Source organism: Gorilla gorilla, chromosome 1, assembly GCF_029281585.2.
Source record: "Gorilla gorilla gorilla isolate KB3781 chromosome 1, NHGRI_mGorGor1-v2.1_pri, whole genome shotgun sequence".
NCBI classification, from domain to species: Eukaryota; Metazoa; Chordata; class Mammalia; order Primates; family Hominidae; genus Gorilla; species Gorilla gorilla.
Window position 1 is genome coordinate 86,285,573 of NC_073224.2, and position 22,577 is coordinate 86,308,149.

Below are 22,577 nucleotides of genomic sequence, written 5' to 3' on the forward strand. Positions count from 1 at the left end.
GATCTTTTAAAAATAAGTATCTTTTAGATATTTGGTTTTTCTCTGATTTTTTTCTTCTCTATTCCATTGAGTTTTGCTCTTGCCTTTATTATTTTCTTTTTTCTATTTTATGCTTAATAGTATAATTGATTTCTAGCTTCTTAGAATGAAAACTCAGATCACTGATATTACATATTCTTTTCTAATACAAGCATTAAAACTATAAATTTATCTTCAGGCAATCACTTAGCTGTATCCCATAAATTTTGATATGTTGTGTTTTCGTTTTCATACAATTTGAAATATTATCTTATTTGCCTTTAGATTTTTTTCTTTCATTCATGGGTTATTGAGAAGTATATTGTTTAATTTCTAAGAATATGGAGATTTTTCATATATCTTTGTGTTATTAGTTTCTTATTTAAATTTGTTGAGGTCAGAGGGCATACTACATATGATTTGAATCCATTCAACTTATTTAGACTTGTTTTATGTCTCAGCATATGGTCTATCTTGGTAAATGTCCAATTTGCATGTGAAAAAAGTCTATCCTGCCATTGTTGGTATATGTCAATTAGGTGTCACATTGGTTGATAGTGTTCAAGTTTTCTAGACTGATTTTCTGTCAACCTGTTTTATTACTAGGAGAGATGTGTTATTACATCCAACTATAATTGTGGGCTTTTCCATTTCTCCTGTCATTTTTATTAGTTTTTATTTTATGTATTTTTGAAGCTGTATTATAAAGTGCATACACATTTAGGATTGTTACATCTTTTCGATGAATTGGCTCTTTTGTCATTATGAAATGGCCTTGTAATTCCTGATAGTATTTCTTGTTCTGAACTACATTTTGCCTGATATTAATATAGCCATATAAGCTTTCTCTTTAGTGTTTCTGTGGTATCTTTTTCTATTCTTTCACTCTTAACCTCTGTATATTCTTATATTTAAAGTGTTTTTTTTTTAGACAACATAGAGTTGTGTTTTGCTTTTTCATCCAATGTGACAATCTCTGCCTTTTAATTGAGATGTTTAGGTCATCTAAACAGTGTAATTATCAATTGATAATTGATCATTATTGAGTGTAATTATCAATATAGCTAAGTTTAATCCTTTCGTCTTATATGTTTACTATCCTAAATATTTCTTCATTTTTCCTGTTTATATATCTTTACAATTTTCATGGCTTTTTTGGTCTTGAGTATATTTAAATATTCTATTTCCTTTCTTTTTTTGCTTATTATCAATGTGGTCTTTTTTTGTAGTGATTACTCAAGTTTTATAATAAGCATCTTTAACTTCTTTAAGTCTGCCTTCAAATAATATACTACTTCATGTATAATGTAAGACTCTTACTACCATACAACTTTATTTGCATAAAATTATGTCATAATTGTGCTAATATTGTCATAGATTATATTTTTACACACATTAGCTTTCAATACATTGTTGTTACTGTTCTAAACAGATTTTAAAAAGTAAAGTAAATTACAGTTAAATAAAGATTTCTCATATTTATCCACATATACTGTTTTCAGGGCTTTTCATTTTTGTTATAAATCCAAGTTTCCATCTGATATTCCTTTGGTCCTAAAGAACTTCCAAAGACATTTCTTTTAATTCATGTTTTCTAGTGACAAATTCTCTCAGCTTTTGTTTGTATTTAAATGCTTTTAGGTCATGCCCATGTTTGAAGGATATTTTTTCTGTGTATTAGCGTCTAGGTTGACACTTTTTATATCCAGCACTTTAAAGGCGCTGTTTCATTGTATTCTTGCTTTTTTATTTCTGAGAAGTCATTAATCATTCTTACATTTGTTTCTCTGAATTTAATGTGTCTCTTTATTTCCGGCTGCTTTTAATATTTTCTTTTTATTACAGATTTTCAGTAATTTGATAATGATAGGACTTCCTGTGGTTCTTTTTGTTTTTATTTTGCTTCTTGAATGCATGGGCATTTTCGATATATGGGTTATAGTTTTCATCAAATTGGGAAACTTCTGATTTCACGTATTCAAATAGTTTTTCTCCTGGGAATCCATTTACATGTATGTTAAACTATGTGATATTGTTCCACAGTCACTGAGTCTCATCTTTTTCTTTAGCTTTTTTTCTCTGTGTGCTATAGTTTGGATAGTTTCTCTTGCTATGTCTTCAAATTCATTGATCTTTTCTTCTGTAATGTCTAATTGGCTGCTATTCCAGTCTAGTGAAGTTCTGGACATGAACTTCAGTTTTAGAAGTTCAGTTTCACTCTTCTTTAGTTTAGATTTCTCTTGTTCTTATGTTCGTGCTTTACTAACTTCATGATCCTATTTATTATAGCTGCTTGAATATCCTTGTATACTAATTCTACCATCTCTATCATTGCTGCATCTGTTTCTATCAATTCATTTTTATTTTGGTTATGGTCATAATTCCTGGCCTATTGCATATTTAGTATTTTTTGATTGGCTGCTGAACAATGTGAATATTACATTGAAGAGTCTGTGTATTTTGTTTACTTCCTTTTGAAGAGTGTTAACTCTTGTTTTGAGTGCCAGCTAGATAAATTGAGGTTTCATTTAATTTTTTCAGGCTTATTTTTAAACTTTCTCAGTGCAGGTCTAGAGTTGCCTGTCTTCTGGAGCTAGTTTAGTCCTACAACTAAGGTGCAATATTTCTTGAGTCTCTGTTGTATGGTACAGATGTTCTAAAAAGTCTCTTCCCTCTGGATGACTGGAATTTCAAAGGTGGTCTCAAAAGCGTTTTCACGGAGACAGCTGGGGAATTGTAGAGCGCACTTCATTTTCCTACTCTCTTGTAGAGAATATAGTCATGTATCTGAAAAGAGTTGTTTCTTATATTTTGTCGAGTTTCTGGTTGTTTATAAGAAGACAAATCAGGTACATGTTATTCTGTCACTGCCAGAAAAGTAAATTTGGTCATAATATTATTAAAAAGATACTTTTTTATAGACTTTTAATTTTCAACAATTAACATGTATTATTCAACAAATATACACAATATTATTGTGTGAATTTCCTATTTTTTCTGTAACAAATGAGGCTTTGAATAATACAAATTTATTACCTTAGAATTCTGTAGGTCAGAAGTCCAGCAAATTCCTACTGGACTAAAATTAAGGTGTTGAATGGGCTGCATATCTTTTAGGGGTTCTAGGGGAGAATCTCTTTATTTGCTTTTACAGGTTGCCTGCATTCCTTGGCTCATAGCCACTTTTTAAATCTTCAGATTAAGAGGCATAGCATCTTCAAATCTTTAACTCTGACTTTCTTGTCTTCTTTCACTTAAAAGGACCTGAGATTATAGTAAGCTCAACTGGATAATCCAGTGTCATCTTCCATTGCAAGATCCTTAAATTTATCATCTTTGCAGACCCTTTTACAATGTAAAGTAGCATATTCAAGGTCCCAGGGGCTAGGAAATAGACATCTTTGGGGAACCATTATTCTGCTGACCACAATTATTAAAGTTTTTGTTGTGAATTATTGGGAGAATACATCATCATTCTTAGAATGTACTATAAGAAGAGATAATCTATTGATATACACCCCACATGATCTGAAAGACACTACAACACTTAGGCTTTGATAACACCTAAGCAAATTTAACTATTCACTTTTCTAAGGCCATGTAAACTTGATATGCCTGCTTACGTCACAGTGGATAATGCTTAGTCCACAAGGTAGATAGCATATTTGCAGACTGTTGGAATTTGCTAAATATAGCCCTAACTTTTGTTTCCAGGTCTCTGAATTTCTCTAACCTACCCTTGATTTATTGAGACATCTCTAAGTATATCTGACAGTAGTAATTTTTAGAGCTATTACTACTCCCCAAGTACTGTGCTGAAAATTTTATTCTTAAAAGTTATAATAGCAAAATATTCTTCTTGTGACATTCTATATCTGTAGGTAGGACCATGTTTTTCTGAACTGAGGCTTAAAACCATAGTCTCTTTTGTCTGATTTTTATCCTGATTTTTACTTTATCCACTGAATCAATTGTCAGATCTTGTAGACTTTTTCCCTAAGAAATCTCCCTAAAAATTTCTCATACGCTTGTTTCATTTTAATTCCCACAGCCATAACTGTATTTCAGGCTCTTGTTCCTGTATTTGAATGATCAAAAATGTCTCCTAATGAGCCTCCTTGCTTTTATTCTTTTTCCAAACCACCACTGCTAGATGAGTCTTCCAAAAGATGCATTCTTACTAAAATATGTTTTAGATTTTCCTCAATTTCTATTGGATGAAAATTTAACTTTTCATTATGATATAAAAAAACCACACTTTCATTTTAACAATTTAATTCCTCCATGTCTTATCACAAACTCAACTTCCTTTTATTTTGCTCCCTTTAACCATTCTAGTTTTCATCAACATTAATAAATTTTTATGGTGGTCTTTTGTGGAAATCTTTTAGCAATTTATTAAACTATGATTTATCTTTATCAAATGGTTTATCTTTCTGTAATTATATACCTTGTATGTTTTATACTCCAACTAAATTTTTGAAGGGCAGAATTCATGTTTTGTAGGTCTTTGAATCCTTTACAATATCTGGAACTAGTATTTAATACACGTCTACTTGTGGGTAAAGGAGAATGGGATTCAAGTCTACATTTTTTTCCAGGGTTTCTTCTGGTGGAGACAGGGGTGGTCATATGAAATAATCAATGTTTCCTAATAAGTAAGTTTCAATAATACCTAGTGTGCATATTGTTTTTAATTTTTTAAAAAACTAGCATTTTGTTTTTGTATCTTCATAATCATTCTTTAGGGTTAGGATAGATATCCCCATTTTAGCAACTATGTGATCTCCATAAAGCAGTTCAATTCATGATGAACAGAGCCAGGTCTCCCTACTCCCACTTCTATGTTCTTCTATTCTACTCTCTGACCTCTCAGAATTCCTTATTTTATTTAAATATTTTAAGTCTCCATGCAACAACCTTAGTAACGACACAGACTATGTTGATCATTTTTCTCTAAAACTTACCTCATTCTTTTGGTTCTCTTTTGGCAGAATAATCTTCCTGTAGATTATGAATCAAATCTACTTTGTTTTTACAGTAGAATCTAAAAGACTCCTTACTATTTTTACTACACAGCCTTGTATTCTCCATTCCTCTGTTTCAGTTTACTTTTTTTTTTTTTTGTATAATACAAACTAAGAAATGCAAAGTACATTTGGATTGTCTTAAAATTCTCCCAGATACCTCTGTGGTTGACTCATTGTTAAACCCCATGGTAACTCCAGTTTGTTTGGCTAAACTCAGGACTGGGATTTGGGGAATTATGATAATTATGGCTCATCTTATGATCCCAGGCCAAGTATTTCATTTTTCTTTGCTTTAGTTGCTTCATCAGCAAAAGGTAAAATCTATTGTGTGTAACCAGAAGGTCGAATACAAAGGATAGAAAAAGTTGCATGCAGTTTGTGAGCATAGGATACATATAAAAGCTAAGTATAGTCATCTCAACTGCCACAGGGGAATAGCGTTTTAGATCTTTCTCCCAGGAGCTCCAGCAGTAAATACATATCACAGCCCCATTTTCCACACCAACTCACATAATACATTTTTAAATAATAAAACTGAGAGATTTCAGGATCTCAGATATTGAGATATTTCAAGATGTCAATAATATTAGTGATGATGATGATGATGATGATGATGATGATGATGAAAATGGTAGTTACAAATTGTTGGGCCTTGTGTACCATGTTTTGGGATTTATTATCAAAACTGTCTTTATACAAATCTGTGAGGTATATATTCTTATATCCCTTCTACAAAAAAACAAAAACAACTGAGGCTCAGTCAGCATAAGTGGCTTCTTTGAAGTCACAGAACTAGTGAGAGGCAGAGCCAATCTTCATCTCTATGACCCCAAGTTTGAGCTCATAACCAGCATGCTGTACCACTTCTACTACCAAGGCACTAGGTACACAGCAGTGAGCTGTGAAGAAGGAACTACTCTTGTTCTTGTGACAGTTTGACTCATTTAATAGTGACTAATTTAACTCATTAAGGTAATGATATGTTAAGAGACTATACGTTAGAAAATAACGGTAAGTTTTAGCTTACTTATATTCTGGTTTAAGTATATGATCCTATACTCTCTTTGCTGGTCTTCCTTCCTTCCTTTTTCCTTCTTTCATTCCTTTCTTCTTTCTCCTTACCTTCCCCTTCTTCCCTCCTCACTTTTTTCTGCCAATTTAATGGCTTTGGACTTCATCTGTAATACAAGAAGTATTTATTAAATAATGGTTTACTTCCAACACCTTTTCACCAAGTCTCCATTATATTGTAGCAATGTTTTGGAAATGTTCAGGACAAACTCATGACTTTCTTGACATGGCATCTGATTTGAGATAATCTCAAGTATTAGGCAATTGGTTACTAATATTAGAACTTTTATCTAAGCAGGTGTTCCTCAAGTTCATTGGTATTGAAGCAGAGTTTAAGACATTTTAGCAACACAACAGGGAATCTGCTTTGCTCTTACAACAGAACCTAACCTTCATCTCTTGGCTGTAGGGCAGAGACTTGGCACACACAACTGCACACAGGATATGCAGTCACCCAGATGGCTCAGAGATATTTATATATTCATTACATATTAATTGGCCTCCTCTCTTGTTGAGGTATCAAGACTTTTGGCTCTTTTTAGATCCTACCAACCTATTCATTCATTCCATAACTAAGCAGAAGGCATGGGAGTGAACAAACATATAAAACTCCCTAATTTCATGGGGCTTATACAATATGTGTATGTTATCCATATTTGACAATCTTCTTTTTCTTCTTCTTTTTAATCTTATTTTTATTGCCCTTTTCCTTTCCCCAAATTTTTTCTTTTTTTTTAAATTATACTTTAAGTTTTAGGGTACATGTGCACAATGTGCAGGTTTGTTACATATGTATACATGTGCCATGTTGGTGTGCTGCACCCATTAACTCATCATTTAACATTAGGTATATCTCCTAATACTATCCCTCCCCCCTCCCCCCACTCCACAACAGGCCCGGGTGTGTGATGTTCCCCTTCCTGTGTCCATGTGTTCTCATTGTTCAATTCCCACCTATGAGTGAGAATATGCGGTGTTTGGTTTTTTGTCCTTGCCATAGTTTGCTGAGAATGATAGTTTCCAGCTTCATCCATGTCCCTACAAAGGACAGGAACTTATCATTTTTTATGGTTGCATAGTATTCCATGGTGTATATGTGCCACATTTTCTTAATCCAGTCTATCATTGTTGGACATTTGGGTTGGTTCCAAGTCTGCTATTGTGAATAGTGCCGCAATATACATACATGTGCATGTGTCTTTATAGCAGCACGATTTATAATCCTTTGGTTATATACCAAGTAATGGGATGGCTGGGTCAAATGGTATTTCTAGTTCTAGATCTCTAAGGAATCGCCACACTGACTTCCACAATGGTTGAACTAGTTTACAGTCCCACCAACAGTGTAAAAGTGTTCCTATTTCTCCACATCCTCTCCAGCATCTGTTGTTTCCTGACTTTTTAATGATTGCCATTCTAACTGGTGTGAGATGGTATCTCATTGTGGCTTTGATTTGCATTTCTCTGATGGCCAGTGATGATGAGCATTTTTTCATGTGTCTTTTGGCTGCATAAATGTCTTCTTTTGAGAAGTGTCTGTTCATATGCTTCACCCACTTTTTGATGGGGTTGTTTTTTTTTCTTGTAAATTTGTTTGAGTTCCTTGTAGATTCTGGATATTAGCCCTTTGTCAGATGAGTTGATTGCAAATATTTTCTCCCGTTCTGTAGGTTGCCTGTTCACTCTGATGGTAGTTTCTTTTGCTGTGCAGAAGCTCTTTAGTTTAACTAGATCCCATTTGTCAATTTTGGCTGTTGTTGCCATTGCTTTTGGTGTTTTAGACATGAAGTCCTTGCCTATGCCTATGTCCTGAATGGTATTGCCTAGGTTTTCTTCTAGGGTTTTTATGGTTTTAGGTCTAACATTTAAGTCTTTAATCCATCTTGAATTAATTTTGTATAAGGTGTAAGGACGGGATCCAGTTTCAACTTCCTACATATAGCTAGCTAGTTTTCCCAGCACCATTTATTAAATAGGGAATCATTTCCCCATTTCCTGTTTTTGTCAGGTTTGTCAAAGATCAGATGGTTGTAGATATGTGGCATTATTTCTGAGGGCTCTGTTCTGTTCCATCGGTCTATATCTCTGTTTTGGTACCAGTACCATGCTGTTTTGGTTACTGTAGCCTTGTAGTATAGTTTGAAGTCAGGTAGCATGATGCCTCCAGCTTTGTTCTTTTGGCTTAGGATTGACTTGGCAATGCGGGCTCTTTTTTGGTTCCATATGAACTTTAAAGTAGTTTTTTCCAATTCTGTGAAGAAAGTCATTGGTAGCTTGATGGGGATGGCATTGAATCTATAAATTACCTTGGGCAGTATGGCCATTTTCACAATATTCATTCTTCCTACCCATGAGCATGGAATGTTCTTCCATTTGTTTGTATCCTCTTTTATTTCACTGAGCAGTGGTTTGTAGTTCTCCTTGAAGAGGTCCTTCACATCCCTTGTAAGTCAGATTCCAAGGTATTTTATTCTCTTTGAAGAAATTGTGAATGGGAGTTCACTCATGATTTGGCTTTCTGTTTGTCTGTTATTGGTGTATAAGAATGTTTGTGATTTTTGCACATTGATTTTATATCCTGAGACTTTGCTGAAGTTGCTTATCAGCTTAAGGAGATTTTGGGCTGAGACAATGGGGTTTTCTAGATATACAATCATGTCATCTGCAAACAGGGACAATTTGACTTCCTCTTTTCCTACTTGAATACCCTTTATTTCCTTCTCCTGCCTAATTGCCCTGGCCAGAACTTCCAACACTATGTTGAATAGGAGTGGTGAGAGAGGGCATCCCTGTCTTGTGCCAGTTTTCAAAGGGAATGCTTCCAGTTTTTGCCCATTCAGTATCATATTAGCTGTGGGTTTGTCATAGATAGCTCTTATTATTTTGAGATACGTCCCATCAATACCTAATTTATTGAGAGTCTTTAGCATGAAGCGTTGTTGAATTTTGTCAAAGGCCTTTTCTGCATCTATTGAGATAATCATGTGGTTTTTGTCTTTGGTTCTGTTTATATGCTGGATTATGTTTATTGATTTGAGTATGTTGAACCAGCCTTGCATCCCAGGGATGAAGTCCACTTGATCGTGGTGGATAAGCTTTTTGATGTGCTGCTGGATTCGGTTTGCCAGTATTTTATTGAACATTTTTGCATCGATGTTCATTGGTCTAAAATTCTCTTTTTTTGTTGTGTCTCTGCCAGGCTTTGGTATCAGGATGATGCTGGCCTCATAAAATGAGTTAGGGAGGAGTCCCTCTTTTTCTGTTGATTGGAATAGTTTCAGAAGGAATGGTACCAGCTCCTCCTTGTACCTCTGGTAGAATTTCGCTGTCAATCCATCTGGTCCTGGACTTTTTTTGGTTGGTAAGCTATTACTTATTGCCTCAATTTCAGAGCCTGTTATTGTTCTATTCAGAGATTCAACTTCTACCTGGTTTAGTCTTGGGAGGATGGATGTGTCAAGGAATTTATCCATTTCTTCTAGATTTTCTAGTTTATTCGTGTAGAGGTGTTTATAGTATTCTCTGATGGTAGTTTGTATTTCTGTGGGATCAGTGGTGATATCCCCTTTTTCAATTTTTATTGTGTCTATTTGATTCTTCTCTCTCTCTTTTCTTCTTTATTAGTCTTGCTAGCGGTCTATCAGTTTTGTTGATCTTTTCAAAATACCAGCTCCTGGATTCATTGATTTTTTGAAGGGTTTTTTGTGTCTCTATTTCCTTCAGTTCTGCTCCGATCTTAGTTATTTCTTGCCTTCTGCTAGCTTTTGAATGTGTTTGCTCTTGCTTCTCTAGTTCTTTTAATCGTGATGTTAGGATATCAATTTTAGATCTTTCCTGCTTTCTTTTGTGGGCATTTAGTGCTATAAATTTCCCTCTACAAACTGCTTTGAATGTGTCCCAGAGATTCTGGTATGTTGTGTCTTTGTTCTCATTGGTTTCAAAGAACATCTTTATTTCTGCCTTCATTTCGTTATGTACCCAGTAGTCATTCAGGAGCAGGTTGTTCAGTTTCCATGTACTTGAGCTGTTTTGAGTGAGTTTCTTAATCCTCCGTTCTAGTTTGATTGCACTGTGGTCCAAGAGATAGTTGGTTATCATTTCTGTTCTTTTACATTTGCTGAGGAGTGCTTTATTTCCAACTATGTGGTCAATTTTGGAATAAGTGCAATGTGGTGCTGAGAAGAATGTATATTCTGTTGATATGGGGTGGAGAGTTCTGTAGATGTCTATTAGGTCTGCTTGGTGCAGAGCTAAGTTCAATTCCTGGATATCCTTGTTAACTTTATGTCTTGTTGACCTGTCTAATGTTGGCAGTGGGGTGTTAAAGTCTCCCATTATTTTTGTGTGGGAGTCTAAGTCTCTTTGTAGGTCTCTAAGGACTTGCTTTATGAATCTGGGTGCTCCTGTATTGGGTGCATATATATTTAGGACAGTTAGCTCTTCTTGTTGAATTGATCCCTTTACCATTATGTAATGGCCTTCTTTGTCTCTTTTGATCTTTGTTTGTTTAAAGTCTGTTTTATCAGAGTCTAGGATTGCAACCCCTGCCTTTTTTTGTTTTCCATTTGCTTGCTTGATCTTCCTCCATCCCTTTGTTTTGAGTCTATGTGTGTCTCTGCATGTGAGATGGGTTTCCTGAATACAGCACACTGATGGGTCTTGACTCTTTATCCAACTTGCCAGTCTGTGTCTTTTAATTGGAGCATTTAGCCCATTTACATTTAAGGTTAATATTGTTATGTGTGAATTTGATCATGTCATTATGATGTTAGCTGGTTATTTTGCTCATTAGTTGATGCAGTTTCTTCCTAGCCTCGATGGTCTTTACAATTTGGCATGTTTTTGCAGTGGCTGGTACTGGTTGTTCCTTTCCATGTTTAGTGCTTCCTTCAGGAGCTCTTTTAGGGCAGGCCTGGTGGTGACAAAAATCTCTCAGCATTTGCTTGTCTGTAAAGTATTTTATTTCTCCTTCACTTATGAAGCTTAGTTTGGCTGGATATGAAATTCTGAGTTGAAAATTCTTTTCTTTAAGAATGTTGAATATTGGCCCCCACGCTCTTCTGGCTTGTAGAGTTTCTGCTGAGAGATCAGCTGTTAGTCTGATGGGCTTCCCTTTGTGGGTAACCTGACCTTTCTCTCTGGCTGCCCTTAACACTTTTTCCTTCGTTTCAACTTTGGTGAATCTGACAGTTATGTGTCTTGGAGTTGCTCTTGTCGAGGAGTATCTTTGTGGCATTCTCTGTATTTCCTGAATTTGAATGTTGGCCTGCCTTGCTAGATTGGGGAAGTTCTCCTGGATAATATTCTGCAGAGTGTTTTCCAATTTGGTTCCATTCTCCCTGTCACTTTCAGGTACACCAATCAGACATAGATTTGGTCTTTTCACATAGTCCCATATTTCTTGGAGGCTTTGTTCATTTCTTTTTATTCTTTTTTCTCTAAACTTCTCTTCTCACTTCATTTCATTCATTTGATCTTCCATCACTGATACCGTTTCTTCCAGTTGATTGAATTGGCTACTGAGGCTTGTGCATTCATCATGTAGATCTCGTGCTGTGGTTTTCAGCTCCATCAGGTCCTTTAAGGACTTCTCTGCATTGGTTATTCTAGTTAGTCATTCGTCTAATCTTTTTTCAACGTTTTTAACTTCTTTGCCACGGGTTCGAACTTCCTCCTTTAGCTCAGAGAAGTTTGATCGTCTGAAGTGTTCTTCTTGCAACTTGTCAAAGTCATTCTCCGTCCATCTTTGTTCCACTGCTGGTGAGGAGCTGCATTCCTTTGGAGGAGGAGAGGCACTCTGATTTTTAGAATTTTCAGTTTTTCTGCTCTGCTTTTTCCCCATCTTTGCAGTTTTATCTACCTTTGGTCTTTGATGATGGTGACGTACAGATGGGGTTTTGTCATGGATGTCCTTTCTGTTTGTTAGTTTTCCTTCTAACAGTCAGGACCCTCAGCTGCAGGTCTGTTGGAGTTTGCCGGAGGTCCACTCCAGACGCTGTTTGCCTGGGTATCAGCAGCAGTGGCTGCAGAACAGCAAATATTGGTGAACAGCAAATGTTGCTGCTTGATTGTTCCTCTAGAACTTTTGTCTCAGAGGAGTACCTGGCTATGTGAGGTGTCAGTCTGCCCCTACTAGGGGATGCCTCCCAGTTAGGCTACTCAGGGATCAGGGACCCACTTGAGGAGGCAGTCTGTCCATTCTCAGATGTCAAGCTGCATGCTGGGAGAACCACTCCTCTCTTCAATGCTGTCAGACAGGGACATTTAAGTCTGCAGAGGTTTCTGCTGCCTTTTGTTTGGCTATGCCCTGTCCCCAGAGGTGGAATCTACAGAGGCAGGCAGGCCTACTTGAGATGTGGTGGGTTCCACCCAGTTCAAGCTTCCTTGCTGCTTTGTTTACCTGCTCAAGCCTCAGCAATGGTGGGCGCCCCTCCCCCAGCCTCACTGCCACCTTGCAGTTTGAGCTCAGATTGCTGTGCTAGCAATGAGCGAGGCTCCGTGAGTGTAGGACCCTCTGAACCAGGCGTGGGATCTCATCTCCTGGTGTGCCATTTCTAAGACTGTTGGAAAAGTGCAGTATTAGGGTGGGAGTGACCTGATTTTCCAGGTGCCATCTGTCATCCCTTTCTTTGGCTAGGAAAGGGAATTCCCTGACCCCTTGCACTTCCTGGGTGAGACGATGCCTCACCTTGCTTCAGCTCACACTCAGTGTGCTGCACCCACTGTCCTGAATCCACTGTCCAACAATCCCCCATGAGATGAACCCTGTACCTCAGTTGGAAATGCAGAAATCATTCATCTTCTGTGTCGCTCATGCTGGGAGCTGTATACTGGAGCTGTTCCTAATTGGCCATGTTGGCTAGACCCTGACAATCTTTACATATGCTAATGTAGGCACAGGACTCATGGGATTTGGTGACAAAACTCACATTGATATTTTAGGTTAATTATCATACAAATATTTTTAGTTTGTTACTCTTTGGATAACTTTGTATTTCTCCTTGGATAACTTTGGTTTACCTATGTTTCTCACTTTTACTGTTGTTTTCTTCAAAAACCCAGCACCCCCTCCCCAGTTCATTCTTCCCACTCTCATGATTTAATATTCTTGAGAACCCTCTCAGGTTTCATTTTATAGATGAGGAAATTAAGACTTAAAGAAATTAAATAACTTCCTCAAGTCTACACAGCTGGTAAGTAGTAGATCTGGGATTTTGATTCAGATCTATCTGACTCCAAAAACTGCACTTCAACCACAATTTTATTCTTGCATTATTTTAAAAGTTTCCTCTATGCATATACCATTAAGTACTTAATTACATGGTATTATGACTTCTTTGAGCTAGTCTGTGACTCCTGGCACAGTTCATACTCTGGTCTATAAGCATGGGAATGATGAAGCATATATCATCCTTAGTGCTCCTTTCAGTTTATGATGGTTCTGATCCATTGCAAAATTTACAGTTTCTAATACCATTAAGTTTCTAGAGAAAAATAAGCCACTTTCACTGGAGAATCTTTTGGTCTTCTGCTTAACCGTTTCTACTTTGTAGCATACACAAGCCATCCTGCAGAAACTTTGTTCTGTAAATAACCCTGAAAACTTTGAATGACTGTATATAATTATCACTTGCTAAAGTGTCTGAAGAATTCCTTTTTTTTGGTGGGGTGGGGAGGGCATATGTGAGCTATCCAAACTGCCAGTGTCCCTGGTCACATCATATATACCTTCTCGCCAGGAACAGATGAATACGAATATTACCATTTCTAATAGCTGTTCTGAACTTACACATTTGCTTAATAATGCCTGAGTTGAGGGTAGTGGGATTTGAAAGTGACCTTATATAAACAGACTGAGTTATTTTCAGAGAAATACATGGGGTCAAAGCACACAGGAAGAGTGCATGGTTAGGAAGCATGAGACCCAAGCCTGATTACAGAATCACAAGAAAGAAGAGTGAAGAACAATGTGGTACAATAGAAAGAGCACAATGTGAGATTTAGGCCACCTGTTTTACCTTGACAAAGTTAATTAATGTTTCTGTGCCTAGGTTTCCTAATTTATAAAATTTGGTAAATTATACTGTACAGTGACTACGTAAGAATTGCCAAGGAGATTCTTGAAAACACAGATTCCCAGTTTCTACTTAAAGATTCTCATTTAGAATATCTGAGTTTGGACTAGGAATCTCTGTATTTTAACCAGTTGCCCAGGTGACTCTATTGCATACTATATTGGGAAAGAGATTGTATGCTAACCACTCATTGAGTCTAAAATTCTCTGCTTCTATGGACTTTTGGTTTTACCCTTATTTTTTTCCTTTTAGGATCCCCATCACAAGAAGGGGAGTGCTACCATCCCAGCTGCAAACTCTCATTCAAGGTTTATGCTGCAGCCAGCAGTGTCCTTGGAGTCTAGTTCAAAGCTGAAGAGAGTGAACCATGGAACTGGGAGCCATTGGCGGAGAGGCTGGCCTGAAGGAAGGGAAGTGTTTCAGCCAGAATGTACTGACGCACAACCAGGAAACCACAAGACTGGTGAGAACCTTTCCAAAACTGAGCTTTATGATCAAAAGAGGTACAGGAAACAGCTCTGCCAAGAGTCCTTTCTGCTCCTGGCTGGAACCCTGAGCTTCTGAGGCTCTCTGAGTCAACTCTCTGAACAGATGCTGTCACCCAAGGAACCATCACTAAAGCATTTTTTTGCTTTGCTCTGAGGTGGCCTCACTGGTGGGTGCAAGTGAGTTACTGTCTCTTCTTCTCTTTCTTGTTTCTTTCTTTTGACAGAAGTTGCCATATGATTACTCAATTCTGAATTTTAGAGGCCATAGGTTACTGGATTTATGCCCTTTGCCAACTGACTATTGTTTGGTGCTGGGCCTGTATACAAACACGACATCCCCAAACTCTTATCAATACCTAGATCACCTGATGTGAATCTATCAATACCCTGGACTTAACAGGGTATTGAAGGAAAGAGAACCGGCAATTCCTTCATTTATTACATCCCAGCCAGTAGTCCTTCTCCCAGGCTAGTCTTCCCCTAAGAATGACTCAACTAGGAATTGCATTCTGATCCGTGTCACAGATATAAATCTTGTCTGGATACAAAGTCAAAATAATTGTGTTCCTGTGGATTCTTTTTCTTTTTTCAACCAGAGTAACTACCAGTTGCCATGAAATAAATCACATCATCATATGGCAGATCCAGCTAATAGCTGAGACTGGCAGGATAACTGAACCGTGTCCTCAGAGCTAAATGATGGAGAAATTGGACTGGCCATGGAGCACTTCAAATTGATTGCTTAGTAATGGGATATTTTTCCTGGAAAGACAACAGAATACTTCTGAATTGTTGGTTCTGTCATGGGTACAGGCTCCCATGTACAGGAAAATAAAGAAAGTGTGATGAATTTTTCATCTGGCCTTCTGCCTACTTTCTTGCTTTCTGCATGTCTCCATTTTTAGTCTGTAAGCCCTGCCTAGATGACCAATCACTATTGCCCATGTGGCATAAAACCTACAATTTAACTATACTTCTTACCAAACTCTCAGCAAGTATGAGGTAGCCAACAGCTTTTTCAAGATAATGACTGAGTCTTAGCTTAGGTTTCAGTCATTTTAGGAAACATAAAAAATTCAGTGGTGGGAGATCATATACACTCTGCAAAGATGTCAGAAGTCAAGTTTTGGGAGAGTCCACACACAAACTGAGCAGTGATGGTAAAATGTATTTTTGAAATATTTCTCCTCTGTGACTGTTATGTGAAGTAGAGCAAACACATTGTGCTGCAGTGCTCTTTGGGACATGCCTTTTTTGGGAAGTGCTAACTTTATACTCTGCTGACACCAAACATTTGAATATAAAACCTTATTTTTTTCTCTCACTCTGCTCCACTTTTGGCTCAGCTTATTCTACCAAAACACACTTCAAAAGACTTCTTTATAGAAAGAATGTTTCAAAAATATAATATTTCCATCTGTTATTTCAATAATACATGCTCTGGGACTCTCTTTATGAACCATTTTCCTTTCTTTGCTCCCATTTAGATGTATAAATATTTGATTGTAAAGCTCTAAGGAATAGTCAGCCAATCGGGTCACTGAATTGTGAACATTCCTAACCCTATAATTTTGTCTGTAGCAGGCACCTCCTGCTGTGGAACTAACTGCTAAGGGATTATAGCAATGTAATCCTCAGACTGTTCCATCTCAAGGTTACTCTGAAGTGGAGGGAAGGAAGCCGTTTTAATTTTGATAAAATAAACTTTATTTTGTAACTTTATTATTTGTTTTTCTTTTTCCTTTCAACACTTCATAATAGATGTGTCTGGTAATTTGAAGTTAGCCTCTCTGGTTGAGGTGCCCTAAACCACCTCGTATTCTTGTAGCTTTCTTAAGAGGCCACACAGCATTTGTTTCTGTCATTACAAAGTGTAGAACTTGAGTTTTTCTACCTCTCATGAGCTGAACCAAGCCACATATGGACCCTTATTAACATGGTCAATTAGGTGCATTCCTAATGGGTGGCAACAGAAGATGCATGGAAAGTGTCATGCCACCCATGTATGTTTGAAATGTCGGACCATGTGCAAAACTTTAAGTTACTTTTCTGCTTCCTAGGCTTTGCCCACCAGACCTTTATTTCAGCAATTATTGAAGCAATTGCATTTAAGGTTACAACATGAATTTCATGGGAACTCCCTGTTCGATATAAATGGAAACATGTTCCTTGGAATAAAATATCTTTATGAGTGAAGTTTAATATATTTTGAATCAGGCCCAAAGAGATCTTTTGCTGTGAGTGAAGAATAAAGTAAAAATTCCATTAATAAAATTTTATGGCTGGATAGGTGGAGAAAAATCTTTTCCACATAAAAATATTTTCATGTTTTTCTCAAATTAAAAAAATGTAAAGTTATTGATAGTCACTTAAAACTAAGCCTAATTATTAGAATATAGATAGCCAAATATTTCTGGAGACAATAGGGCAAAAATATTTTAGAGTTTTAAAATGTCTGTAACTTTAACCAAGAAATTATGCTTTTAGAAGTCTACTCAGGAAATACAACTTGAAATGCTGGATACATTTTAAAAATCATTTTGATGACATTGGAGAGGTATAAGCCAGTCAAAAATTGAGAGTTCAAGATTGTCAAGATGATAAAAGAACCAGGAGAGGAGTCTGAAAATTGGTGCTACCTTTCCTATCCAGGTCAACAAAATTGAGAAACTGAGGGCTGCTTTTGGCAGTTCCATGGGACCGAGGGGACAAAAATTAGATATTAGAATTGGTGAATGTGTCAGGGACCTGGTAAACAACCAGGTTTTCAGTTGGGATCCCTAAAGGGATACAAATTGGAATTAATAATGAACAGAATAAGTCCTTCCAGTGACTGAAACAAACTGTCATATCAGTTTAATCCCTTGTTATATTAAAGCAATCTTCCTAGGCTAATAATACACTGAAAACAAAATAAATACTCTATGGAGGGAGATAACATCATCAAAAGCATAAAGGTATTGCTAAAATATTTCATATACAATGTTAGCATTTAATAAAATATTACCACACCTTCTAGGAGGCAATGGCAAATGATAAAAACTTAAGAGAAAAAAAAAACAGGAAAAAATAAAATAAAACAGACCTATAGGAGAGACATTTATTAGAGTTAGCAGACATGGACCTTTAAATAACTTTGATAAATATTCTAACTAAAAGGACAACATGAAGAGAATTGTATAGAACTGGAATCTAGAAAAACAATGAAATTGGAATTCTAGAGTAGAAATGCAATAACTGAATTTAAAAGTCAATTTAAAAATCAGTGTGTGGGTTTAAGAGCCAATTAGACATGGCCAAAAATAGAATTAGTAAATTAGAAGATAAGTCAGTGAAAATATTCAGAAAAAAGTATAGAGAAACAAAGTAAAGGAAAGCACAGAGGATAAGAGACATATAGGAAATAATGAAAATATCTATCAAATGTGTAATCACAATCTTAGAAGAAGAAAAAGAGAGAGAATGGGGAAGGAGCAATATTGGAAGAGACAATGGCTGATAATTTTCCAAAACTGCTGAAAAACATCAACACATAGATTCAAGAAGAGTTATGAATTCCACATAGAAAACTATGAAGTAAACCACACCATAATAAAGGAACATCATAATAAAGCTCCTAAAAAACAAAGAGAGAGGGTGGCTGGCAAGATGGCTGAATAGGCACAGCTCCAGTCTGCAGCTCCCAGCAAGATCAATGCAGAAGGCGGGTGATTTCTGCATTTCCAACTGAGGCACCCAGCTTATCTCATTGGGACTGATTAGACAGTGGGTGCAGCCCATGGAGGGTTAGATGAAGCAGGGTGGGGTGTCACCTCACCCAGGAAGTGCAAGGGGTTGGAGAACTCCCTCCCCTAGCCAAGGGAGCCATGAGGGACTGTGTCATGAGGAACGATGCACTCTGGCCCAGATACTGTGCTTTTCCCATGCTCTTTGTTACCAGCAGACCAGGAGATTCCCTTAGGTGCCTATGCCACCAGGGCTCTGGGTTTCAAGCACAAAACTGTGCAGCCGTTTGGGCAGACACTGAGCCAGCTGCAGGAGTTTTTTTTTTTTTTTTTTTTTAATGCCCCAGTGGCACCTGGAATAGCAGCTAGACAGAACTGTTCACTCTCCTGGAAAGGGGGCTGAAGCCAGGGAGATGGGTGGTCTAGCTCAGCATATCCCACCCCCATGGAGCCCAGCAAGCTAAGATCCACTGGCTTGAAATTCTTGCTGCCAGCACAGCAGTCTGAAGTAGACCTGGGATGCTCAAGCTTGGTGGGGGGAGGGGCGTCGAACATTACTGAGGCTTGAGTAGGCGGTTTACCCCTCACAGTGTAAACAAAGCTGCCTGGAAGTTAGAACTGCAAACAACTTGAAATGCTGAGTAAATTTCAGCAGCTCGTCAAAGCTGCTGTAGCCAGACTGCCTCTCTAGATTCCTCCTCTCTGGGCAGAGCACCTCTGAAAGAAAGGCAGTAGCCCCACTCAGGGGCTTATAGTTAAACTCCCATCTCCCTGGGACAGAGCACCTGGGGGAAGGGGTGGCTATGGGCACAGCTTCAGCAGACTTAAACATTCCTGCCTGCAAGCTCTAGAGAGAGAAGTGGATGTCTTAGCACAGTGCTCAAGCTCTGCTAAGAGATAGACTGCCTCCTTAAGTGGGTCCCTGATCCCCATGCTTCCTGACTGGGAGACACCTACCAGCAGGGGTCAGCGGACACCTTATACAGGAGAGCTCTGGCTGGCATCTGGAAGGTACCCCTCTAGGATGAAGTTTCCAGAGGAAGGAACAGACAGCAGTCTTTGCTGTTCTGCAGCCTCTGCTGGTGATACCCAGGCAAACAGGGTATGGAGTGGACCTCCAGCAAACTCCAGCAGACCTGCAGCAGAGAGGCCTGACTGTTAGAAGGAAAACTAACACACAGAAAGGAATAGCATGAACATCAACAAAAAGGACATCCAAAGAAAAACCCCATCCGAAGGTCACCAACATCAAAGACCAAAGCTAGATAAATCCACAAAGATGAAGAAAAACCAGTGTAAAAAGGTTGAAAATTCCAAAAACCAGAATGCCTCTTCTCCTCCAAAGGATCACAACTCCTCGCCAGCAAGAGAGCAAAGCTGGATGGAGAATGAGTTTGACGAACTGACAGAAGTAGGCTTCAGAAGGTGAGTAATAAGAAATTCCTCCAAGCTAAAGAAGCATGTTCTAACCAAATGCAAGGAAGCTAAGAACCTTGAAAAAAGGTTAGAGGAATTGTTAACCAGAATAACCAGTTTAGAGAAGAACATAAATGACTTGATGGAGCTGAAAACCTTAGCATGAGAACTTTGTGAAGTATACGCAAGTATCAATAGCCAAATTGATCATGCAAAAGAAAGAATATCAGAGATTGAAGATCAACTTAATGAAATAAAGCATGAAGACAAGATTAGAGAAAAAAGAATGAAAAGGAATGAACAAAGCCTCCAAGAAATATGGCATTATGTAAAAAGACCAAATCTACGTATTATTGTTGTACCTGAAAGTGACTGGGAGAATGGAACCAAGTTGGAAAACACTCTTCAGGATATTATTCGGGAGAACTTCTTCAACCTAGCAAGACAGGCCAACATCCAAATTCAGGAAATACAAACAACACCACTAAGATACTCCTTGAGAAGAGCAACCACAGGACACATCATCAGATTCACCAAGGTTGAAATGAAGGAAAAAAATGAGTGAGTTTTTTAATCCTGAGTTCTGATTTGATTGCATTGTGGTCTAACAGCAGATCTCTCAGGAGAAACCCTACAAGCCAGAAGAGAGTGGGGGCCAACATTCAACATTTTTCTTTCTTCCTTTTTTTTTTTTTTTTTTTTGAGATGGAGTCTCTCTCTGTCACCCAGGCTGGAGTGCAGTGGTGCAATCTCGGCTCACTGCAAGCTCCACCTCCCGGGTTCATGCCATTCTCCTGCCTCAGCCTCCTGAGTAGCTGGGACTACAGGCACCCACCACCAAGCCTGGCTAATTTTTTTTTGTATTTTTTAGTAGAGACGGGGTTTCACCATGTTAGCCAGGATGGTCTCGATCTCCTGACCTCGTGATCCTCCTGCCTGGGCCTCCCAAAGTGCTGGAATTACAGGCGTGAGCCACTGCACCTGGCCAATATTCAACATTCTTAAAGAAAAGAATTTTCAACCTAGAATTTCATGTCCAGACAAACTAAGCTTCATAAGTGAAGGAGAAATAAAATCCTTTACAGACAAGCAAATGCTGAGAGATTTTGTAACAATCACGCCTACCTTACAAGAGCTCCTGCAGGAAGCACGAAATATGGAAAGGAAAATCTGGTACCAGCCACTGCAAAAACATACCAAATTAGAAAGACCATCGACACTATGAAGAAACTGCATCAACTAATAGGCAAAACAACCAGCTAGCATCACAATGACAGGATCAAATTCACACATAATAATATTAACCTTAAATGTAAACGGGCTAAATGCCCCCCAGTTAAAAGACCCAGAATGGCAAATTGGATAGAATCAAGACCCGTCACTGTGCTGTATTCAGGAGACCCATCTCATGTGCAAAGACACAAATAGGCTCAAAATAAAGGGATGAAGGAATATTTACCAAGCAAATGGAAAGCAAAAAAAAAAAAAAAAAAAAAAAAAAGCAGGGGTTGCAATCATAGTCTCTGATAAAACAGACATTAAACCAGCAAAGATCCAAAAAGACAAAAAAGGGCACTACATAATGGTAAAGGGGCCAATGAAACAAGAAGAGCTAACTACCCTAAATATATATGCACCCAATACAGGAGCACCCAGATTCATAAAGCAAGTTCTTAGAGACCTACAAAGAGACTTAGACTCCCATACAATAATAATGGGAGATTTTAACACCCCACTGTCAATATTAGACAGATCAATGAGAGAAAACTAACAAGGATATTCAGGAGTTGAACTCAGCTCTCGACCAGGTGGACCTAATAGACATCTGCAGAACTCTCTACCCCAAATCAACAGAATACACATTCTTCTCAGCAACACATAGCACTTATTCCAAAATCAACCACATAACTGGAAGTAAAACACTCCTCAGCAAATGCAAAAGAACAGAAATCATAACAAACAGTCTCTCAGACCACAGTGCAATCAAATTAGAACTCAGGATTAAGAAACTCACTCAAAACCACAGAACAACATGGAAACTGAACAACTTGCTCCTAAATGACTACTGGGTAAATAACGAAATTAAGACAGAAAAAAATGAGTTCTTTGAAATCAATGAAAACAAAGACACAACGTACCAGAATCTCTGGGACCCAGCTAAAGCAGTGTTGAGAGGTAAATTTATAGCACCAAATGCCCACAGGAGAAAGTGGGAAAGATCTAAAATCGACTTCCTAACATTAAAATTAAAAGAACTAGAGAAGCAAGAGCAAACACATTCAAAAGCTAGCAGAAGACAAGAAATAACTCAGATCAGAGCAGAACTGAAGGAGATAGAGACACGAAAAACTCTTCAAAAATCATTGAATCCAGGAGCTGTATTTTTGAAAAGATTAACAAAATAGACTGCTAGCCAGAATAATAAATAAGAAAGAGAAGAATCACATAGACACAATAAAAAATGATAAATGGGATATCACCGCTGATCCCACAGAAATACAAACTACCATCAGAGAATACTATAAACACTTCTATGCAAATAAACTAGACAATCTAGAAGAAATGGATACATTACCGGACACACATACCCTCCCAAGACTAAACCAGGAAGAAGTTGAATGCCTGAATAGACTAATAACACTTTCTGAATTTGAGGCAATAATTAACAGCTTACCAACCAAAAAAAGCCCAGGCCCAGACGGATTCACAGCCAAATTCTACCAGAGGCACAAAGAGGAGCTGGTACCATTCCTT

At 37.7% G+C, this 22,577-nt stretch overlaps 1 long non-coding RNA gene across 1 annotated transcript in view; it reads left to right on the forward strand.

Annotated features, from left to right (window-relative positions):
* The window catches only part of LOC129531525 (uncharacterized), a 71,932-nt gene extending 55,529 nt beyond the window's left edge, over nucleotides 1-16,403 (forward strand). Inside the window, exon 4 of the long non-coding RNA XR_010135436.1 lies at nucleotides 14,447-16,403. This is a non-coding gene — a long non-coding RNA (uncharacterized lncRNA). The remainder of the gene's footprint in view (nucleotides 1-14,446) is intronic.
* Nucleotides 16,404-22,577: the final 6,174 nt, after the last annotated feature.